Source organism: Nelumbo nucifera, chromosome 1 (assembly GCF_055504915.1).
Source record: "Nelumbo nucifera cultivar China Antique chromosome 1, China Antique-T2T, whole genome shotgun sequence".
In the NCBI taxonomy this organism is placed as follows: domain Eukaryota; kingdom Viridiplantae; phylum Streptophyta; class Magnoliopsida; order Proteales; family Nelumbonaceae; genus Nelumbo; species Nelumbo nucifera.
In genome coordinates, this window is record NC_142649.1 from 90,275,059 (window position 1) to 90,284,725 (window position 9,667).

Consider the following 9,667-nt stretch of genomic DNA (forward strand, 5'->3'; position numbering starts at 1 on the left):
AAAACTCAACGTGGTTTTTATAATTCTCCTTAATTTTAAATGAAATTTAAATTGATTTTAAAATAATTAAACTATATTTAAAATTAATTTTTAAGTTAGTAAAAATTAAATTTATTTAAGTATATTAAGTTTGTATTAAATTTAAATTCCTCATGAAATTTAATTACTATATAAATATTTATTTTTAGTGTAACTTAAGTTGGTTTTAAATTAATAAAATGTAATTATAAAACTAATAATTGTTTGATAATTTTGTATTAATTTTATATTAATTTTAAATTGTCATTAGTTTTTAATTTATCTCATCATTTTATTAATTAAATTCTTTTTATTATATTAGTAAAAATATTTTTATCGATAACAATAATTATACTGAATTATTTTTATTTTGGTTAATTAATTTTTATTATTTTTCAAATGGAATATAAATGGATTATAATTTTAAATGGAAGTAGATTATTTAGCACAATAATATAACATTGAATATCTCAATTTCAATAGAATTAATCTTTATTAATAATTATAGTTTAATGCAAATATATCTAATATATATAAAATTAAAGTTAAATTGAAATGGATATATATATATATAATTATAGTTAAATATATCTAATGTATTTTATGCAATTTAATCGAGTAATGGAGATGAGAGATAATTAGTGGCATGAGTTATTGGAGAGAGTTCGTGGCTTAATTATGAGGAGAGATTATTAAAAGAGTTAATGGAAAAGAGGAGAGAGAGAGAGAGAGAGAGAGAGAGAGAGAGAGAGAGAGTTAATGGTGTGTTAGTGATGAGTGTTAAAAGTCTTAAAGGTGATTGATCACTTGAGTTATTTTGTTCCATTTTCGAATTAGAAAATTCAAAAAAAAAAAGAAAAAGATAACTCCCTTTGAGAAGAAATAAATGATGAATAAACCACAAAAAAGGAAAGTGTTAGCTTGACAAATTCCATTTTAATACATAGATATAGATTACCCTACAATTTATCAGACTTTCCTCAAGTGATGTTACCCATCCTGGCACAGTCTTTTTTTTTCTTTCTTTTATATTAGATAGTACATATCATGTTTTAAAAAACCGGACCAGAAATGAAACCGTTTTGTCCACAGATTTCCGGGTCAAATTGTCTGGCCATCCGATCCAAAGCTCGGATGGACGGTTTTGGGGTCCAAAACTAGACCTAGAGTCATGACCGGTTTACCCAGGTCAATCAGTCCGACCGTCTGGTCTGATCCGGTTATGTTGAAGGACTCATGGTTGGGGATGGAGCAGGATGCACTTGAGACTCACTAGCCAAACAAAGAGCTTGTAGTTCTGCAGGTGATCCGTTTGGAAGTATACCAAATGACCATTTCAACTAACGGGTCAATATTGGCAGCGATTCCCGGTCCAATCTTTCAACCTTTCAATTCAGAACATATAAGAATGGCTTTTGGGCTGAAACAATTGGGCCAGAATAGGGCTCTTGGTGAAGAGAACACTTTAGACCCAGACTAGGGCTCTTGGTGCAATAGTTCGGACTTCCTGCTAACCTCTTCCTCCTCTCCTCTCCACTAACCCACTCAAATCAGGCCACCTGTCCCTATCTGTCCAACCTCCCAACAAATGTCCAAAAAACGTTAACTAAATTATTTTTTAGTTCCCTAATTATTACAATTGCATAAAAGCTTTAATGCATGCTAATTATTACAAAAACAAACTAGCGAAGGGACAAAAGTATATCTGGAATGGAACCGTTGACCTGTTGACCCATTGACCTAGTTCCTGGCAAAAAACCATTGAATCGGTCAATAATCCATTGACCCGAGCGGTTGAATTGTCAATTTGTTGGCCTGTTCAATGGTTTTTGGTCGTTTTTTCTAATTAGAAACCATCCAAACAACCAGTTCTATTTTATCCTAATCTCGGTCTTATATATATAAAATTGCCAGCTCCAATATCTCATCCCTGTCAAACACTACCAATCCGCGAAATGCATCAGTTGTTAATTTTAAGACTAGAATTATATAGAAAATATACTGAAGTTTAGGTCTGTATTCAATTAATCCACTTCTGCCACCCCAATAGCTCGGATCAATATTGAGCAATGACTCTTCAGCATCCTAAAATGCATCTCGAGGATGCGATAATGTGGCACATAATCTTGTACCCACCCAAATTTGGGCTCGGGCTTTTGGGCTTCCTGTAGTTGAGTTTCCATTGATTTGGGCTCGGGCTTTTGGGATGGATGCCTATTCAAATTTTGACAAGTAGTCTAACCTGAGGTCCTGAACCCACCCAAATTGTATCCTTATTCTCCATCATCTGATCTTTGTAACTTTGATGATGAATAGAACCTTGGCGCAACCCGGAAATAAAAACTTTTTGATGATATGGTGGGTTCAAAGCATGGTTTAAAAAAATGATTGGGAAACGGAATTGTTCTGGCCACCGGTTTTCGGGTTGATGGTTCAACCATCTGGTTTTAATAGATGGCCCATTCTGACAATAAAAATAAATAAAAAAATAAAAAAGCCGCCAAAAACCGTTGAATGAGTCAACGAGTCGACGGTTCGACCACCTGGGTCAACGGGTCATTGATCGATTCAACGGTTTTTGGTCAAGGACTAGATTTGGGGTAAAACGGAACCGATTACCTGGACGGTTCCCGGGCCAAACAGTTTGATTATCTTGGTCAACGATGGTTCGAAAACCATGGTTCAAAGTATTTATACCCAGAACACAAATTTTGTGTTTCATGCATTTTCAGTGCACAATATATCAAGTTTTTTCATATTTTTCTCTTTATAATGTGTCAAAATTAGGTAAGATAGGATAAAAACTAATGATTAAACATTTAATTTACTTGGGAAAAAAATCCATTTGAATAGCCTAATGAAAGGTTTAGAAATTGATAGAACCAGATACATTTTGATAATTTGAGCCATGATTTTAAAAAACTGAACCGGAAATGAAACCGCTTTGACCACCGGTTCCCCTATAGAAAAACGGATAAAGGCGGCGGTTTAGAGCCGGCAGTCTTTTTGACCGCCGCTATAGACAAATCTAAGGCACCTACATTCGTTTTAAAAACTGGCGCGGCGGTTATTAGTTTACAATCGGCAGATTTTTTTATAATCTGGAATTAAACCGATTTAACCTTGGACTAATATGGAGAAACACAGGGAGGGAAAAATTTCTTTCTCCCCCGCACGAATTTCCCCTTCCTCTTCGACCAAAAAAAAAAGAATTCCCATTCTTCACGAGCAAGACATAAGTTCTCGGTCCATAGAGAACCTTACGCGATTTTCTGGTCATTCGTTCGAGCAAGAGAAGAAAAGAGAAGAGAAAGTAATGTTCATTCGAGCAAGAGAAGAGGCGACTTCTGTTAGTCCGAGTTAGGGTTTCCCTTTGTGCTTGAGAACGGGGAAATTTCTGGACACTATCTGATGATGCGCATTTTGGAAGCTCCCGGCTGGCAGGTGACTAGGAACCATTCAGCTAGGCATCGAAGCCACATTCCAGGTAGGGACTATTCAGCTAGGCATCCGAGTCACATGCCAGCCGGGAGCTGCCGAAATGCGCATCATCAGATAGCGTCCAAAAATTTCCCCGTTCTCAAGCACAGGTGGCTTGGACACCTAGCTGAATGGTGACGAGATGGAGAGGTGGCTCTGACGCCTAACTGAATGGTGACGAGTTGGAGAGGTTGCTCTGATGTCTAGTTGAGTGGTAACAAGCTGGAGAAATGGCTCTGATGTCTAGTTGAGTAGTGACGAGTTGGAGAGGTGGCTCTGATGCGACCTGTAAGGACACAATGTCAAAGTGCCCGGGTTGCTTTACCCGGGGTGGGCACTCCGATGCTTAAGTTAGCGAATAAGAGATTTTAAGATAGCTAAATGTGAGAGAGTTGGAGAGTTGCAAGAACTAAATTGCGCATCTCTCCCCTGGAGTTGGAGGTAAGGCCTTTATATAGGCATTGTTTGGCATGAGCATCACACACCACGTCCAGGATCTCTAGGACGACGTGCCTAACTGCTCCGAGGTCCTCAGAGGTAGTCGTGCACATAGGCCAATCTTTGCGCTTTACTCGATTTCTCCCAAAACATTCAGTGTAAGAGCTGACTTCCGAGAGACCCGGGAGACGTGCTCGCTCCATGTATGACATTTTCCATAATTGGCAATTGGCGGTTGTGTCCTCTTCAGTTAAACAGTGATTGGGCCCAAAATGTGGCATGATGCAGAAAACTAATTTAGAACAATGGGCACATGGATCAGGAATAAAAACCAAGATGTTCAAATTGGTTGTTTCTTGACTTATTCTCTTATTTTTTGACTAGACAACTGCTTTTCATATGCATCCATGGTCAATTATGTTGTGGGCTGGCCTTTGTGAATCATCTTCCGAGGAATAGGATGATGATGCATTTAATGAGAATCTATTGGATTCTTTAGGATCCAACGCAATTGTTAATGAAGTGCTTTTGTTTTGTTAGTTTGGATTTGTATTGTGTTCTTGCTATATTTTTTATCATAAATAAATTTTTCTTCTTGATTAAAAAAATACTTTATCATGTCAAAATTATATACCAAGAAGCAACAGTTGAATCCTTGTCATTCATTTCAAAAGTAGCACCTTAACCATCTAGACACCACTAATACTTGAGTTATGAATTGCACAATTTATTATCTATATTCGTTTTGCAACTCATCGTCGAACTGAAACAGGCAATTCCATATCCTATATGGAATTTGAATGAGGATCCTGTAGTTCTATTTTAGTTGGATCTATTGATGATTTGGATCTTCCAAGGCAGCCACATGATCTTCCGAATATCCTATATAATTTAGTTTGTGGTCCTAAGGATCTTAATTTATTTTTAATTTAATTAGGTTATAGCTTGGTTGATGTTTCTTTTTGTTTTAGTTTAATAAACGCATCATTTTCCATACTCAAGATTGTTGTCATATGCATGATTTTATACTCTTATTACTGATTTGCTTGTGGTTGAGAATACTCATTTCTTAGATATTTCAATTCCATATCTTTCAGATTTTCCTTGTGAGGTTGGATTTGTTTTCAAGTCAGTTGATAATCTTGTGGAACCCAATGATTTCATGAATTTCACAAAATTTATCATGACGTATATTGATAGAGAGAAAAAATCTCATAGCCATGATGCCTTTGAAGCCAGATTTGGAAGACATCAGACCCTTGAAGAAAGAGAGGAATCCTTATATGCAAGAAATCAAACACTTCACTGTGGATGTGTCAAAGAACCGGAGGGATCCCCAAGCACTGGGTTTGTTGCTGCAGCTGTGGGCGCTGGAGTTAAATCTGAAGAGGTGTTACATTATTCAAGAAGATTTATTTTAAGTGCCTTGTATTTTTTTATATGTCAATTGGATATTGTATTTAAGCAATTTCTTTTGGATATTACAATAATTAATAATTTAATTAAAAGTTTTTTTTAATTTGCATTTTTTATTTAAATTGATTTTTATGTATTATCTGTCATGAGATCTATATTAAACAAGTACTAAAAAAATGTAGAAATCAAATTGATATAAATAATGAAAAAAAAAACAAGCCGGCGGTCATACAACTTCTGCCTTAGACATAAAAAAGACCTAAGGCGGCGGTTCGAATAGATCTAAGTTGGCGCCACCTTAAAAACAAAAAACAACAGTTTAACTGACCTAAGGCGGCGGTGATTGCTGCCTAAAAACGGAAACAACATTTGGACGGACCTAAGGCGGCGGTCTAGACAGATCTAAGCCGGCGGTCCAGACCGCCGCCTTTATTAACTTTGAGCCAGCGGTTCTAACATACCGCTAGTTTAGGAATGATTGAACCGCGTCGGACCGGACCTCAAAGGTGACGGTCTTTTCTGACTAAGCCGGCGGTCTTGACCTAGGCCGACAGTGGTTTAGGGGGCGGACTCATGACCACAGCCTTAGGTCTAAGGCGGCAGTCTATTGGGCTAAGTCGGTGGTCCTAAGTCCGCCGGCTTTAACCATTTTTCTTGTAGTGTTCTTGGATCAAATGGTTTTGGGGTCCAAAACTGAACCAAAGCCATGATTAGTTCCCAGATGAAACAGTTCGACTGTCTGGCGGTCTGGTCTGATTTTGAAAACCGTGTTTTAAACCTTAAGATATGCTAAACAAAATGTGTACAACAGTACCAAATGTACCAACGACCGATGTGCTTATTCTAATTGATTTCATTGTGGTGCAAGTTGGATTTCTCGAATTTAAGACCTTCAACTAAACTGGTTCAAGTTAAGGTTTGGGACCATTCAAAATTTAACACATATTCAATCCTTCCGGACCCAAGTTGCAGCTCCCTCTATCATTTAGACTGGCTTACATTCAATTCAGTCTGGTGGTGGGTTTTGATGTTGAAGCCGTTCAACCTAAAAAGTTTAAACTGTTAGGTAAGGTGTGGGTCTTTATTCTCTAACAATCTCCCTCAAAGCCAAAGGTATAGCTTATTCATGTTGTCCATTTCAATATTTCTTTCTCTTTCTTCTTGCTAGGTTTCTCTTTTTTCTCCGATTATATGGAGCCCGCCGAAGCTGCACTGACATAAATTTAGGCTGCATTTGGCAAGTCTTTTCGTGCGACCTGGTAACTTTTTAGAAGCCTGAAAGCTTGGTTTTGCGTCTTTCTCCATTTGGTTGGATAAAGATCTTCTGCCTAGAAGACGCAGGCCCAAAAAGATGCAAAAAGCCTAATTTTCGTCTAATTTCGAGAAGCTTGAAATGAAGCTTGCCGCTTTTAGATGCACTAGTAATTAAGCGCATGCGTTGCACGTGAGAATTTTTTACTTAAATTTTAGATATATCGTAGTTAAGATAGAAATTGAAAATTAACAAAAGTAACAATACGATTAAAATAAACTTAAATATTTATTATTCAATTTTGACATCATGGGTTTATTTGAAAAGTTAGATAATTGACCCGCCATGTAGATAAGAAAATAACATTGCTTTTGGATTAGTTTTAAATTAGGGAAAATTATAGTCGGAGCCGACTATACATTTAAAAAAAGGCTACAAGTTGGTCCATAAACCAATAAAACTCTAACAATCTACTCTACATTTCAAAATATAAAAACCCTCCCCATGTCATCGAAAGGTTATGCGGCTATTGCCAATATGGGACTCTTAATCCATATTGGACACAACAAAAAGTTTATACTGAAATTGCCCTTTAATGTTGGCTGATTGGAAAATAAAAAAAAAAGAGTTTTTAGTTTCTCTCTCTCTCTCTCACACACACACACACACACACACAATCTCCCTCACACTCTCTCACTTACAGCCATCTTTATTTGCTCAATGACTACGTGATTTCAAAATAAATAAAAATTGTTTTTGGTTTCTGTATTTACGTTCTCTATATCAATTTCTCTCATTCTCTCTCTCTATTTATTGTTCTCCCTCAATCTCTCTCATTCTCTTTCTCAATTGATCTCTCATTCTCCCTTAATTTCTAATGTTCTCCCTCAGTTTCTCTTCTGCTCCCTCTCTTGTTTTTTTTTTTATTTTTTTTTTATTTTCTTACACACTTATGTGGTATTAATCAGATCGTATAAAAAAACATGAGACTAACTTGGCATGGTTCGAAAATTATTAACACTAGTTTGATAACTGTGAGAGTGAGAGAGATAGAAGGAGTGGGAAATTGAGAGATAACTGTGAGAGTGAGAGCAAAAGGAGGGAGATCGAGAGACAGAGGGAGTGGGAGAAAACTGAAAACCTACTTCCGATATAGGTTTTATGATACGTCCAACATGGAATAAGAGTCCCATGTTGGCAACAACCACATAAGCCTATGATGACATGGTAGGGGTTTTTATAATTTGAAATGTAGAGCCAATTGTTAGAGTTTTGTTGGTTTCTAGACCAATCTGCAACCTAATTGTAAATGTACAACCGACTTTAACTATAATTTCCCCTTTAAATTATACAATTCATTTATATTATATAAAACATTTTTTATTTATCACACTTAATTTTTGTTTGTTTATGGTATCATTTTATAGAAACCACTAACCCACCATCTAAAAAAAATTTTTATTTCTATGTTGACATTAAATTTTGTATTACATTTCCATCATTGATAAAATTATTTCTTATGTATAAAACTTATTTTTGTTCAATATAATGAATGTACAATATTAGATATGTACCTAATATTTTATATTTTATAAATATATAACATTAGATATGTGTCAAAACTTTCTCTATCTTTTTTTTTTTATTTTTGTGATTCTTTGTATTTTCTATTATTAAAAAATTTATTATTTGACTATGACATTATTTAATTTCTAGGAAGATTTTGAATTTGGCATTCCATTTTCATCATTAATAAAAATACTTATTATATTTCATAATTATTTATTTTAAATTTTTATTATTTAATTATGACATTATTTATTAATCCATTTGACCCCAAATGGTTGAATTGCTTGTTCACCACCGGGAGGGAAGAGAATGGTTTTTTTTCAAATTACTTTTTAAAATATTTATTTTTATACTATTAAAATTAATATTGTGGATTTAATTACAAGAATTTAATGATGAGAAAAATATATCTTAAACATAGGATTTAATGAAAGAGAATAGGAAAATATTTTTATTTCCAAATGGTTTTAAATTTTACATTCCATTTTCATCATTAATAAAACATTTATTATTTATCATACTTATTATTGTTTAATATGTATGTTAAAAATATTTCCAATTTTTTTAATTTCTATTTTTTTAATTTTATCTATATTTTAATTTTATTATTTAATCGTGGCTACATGGATTAACCCATTCGACCCAAAATGATTTATTTTATTACCACCACTTAGATACAAACACTATTTTTGCTAGGTAGATTTTAAAAGTATAAGCTTTTATGTTATTGGAATTATTAATTTATTAAGTATAGATTTAATTAATAGAACCTAATGATGAGAATAAATAAAACTGACTTTAATATATGATTCAATGAACATAAATGCAAGTTAATAACTTAAATGCTAGATTTAATGAGAGAGAATTGAATGCATTGAATATCTTTAAAATACCTCTTTTCAACTCATTTAATATCAAGAACCGATTACCCTATTTACCCTCATTTTTTTATCAATAAATTTAAATAGAAAGGTAAATTTTATTCTTAGAAAATTCGAGATATATTCTTAAGGCCAATTATACTTTTTAAAGCAGTATAGATTGAGAGCTTGCTAATACGTATCTCATTGTTGACATGCTGACCAAAATGAACTATGCCAATTCGATGGTTTCCCATTATCTCAAACATTTGGGGCGTCAAAACTGATGCCACTCTTCTTCTTCGTCTGGTCAAGTATGTCGCTTCTCTTCCTCCTTTATCTCTGCATCTTCTTCTTTCTTCTTCCTTCATTGTTCGTTTCTATTTTTTCTTATTCTCTTACCATTTTAACCTCGGTGACAAATCGGAAGTAATTTTGGTAGTCAAGGTACAACCCACATTTGACCACCTCTTTAATTTGAACTATTGAGTTTGATTTTTATGTTCTATGGTTGTGTTTTCTGGCAAAATATTTGTTGTTTTGAGTATTGGGGTTCGGGTGTTGAATATTTAGGGTTTGAACTTTGAAGGATAGTTGGAACGATGGGGATTGATTATTTGATCTATGGTTGCAA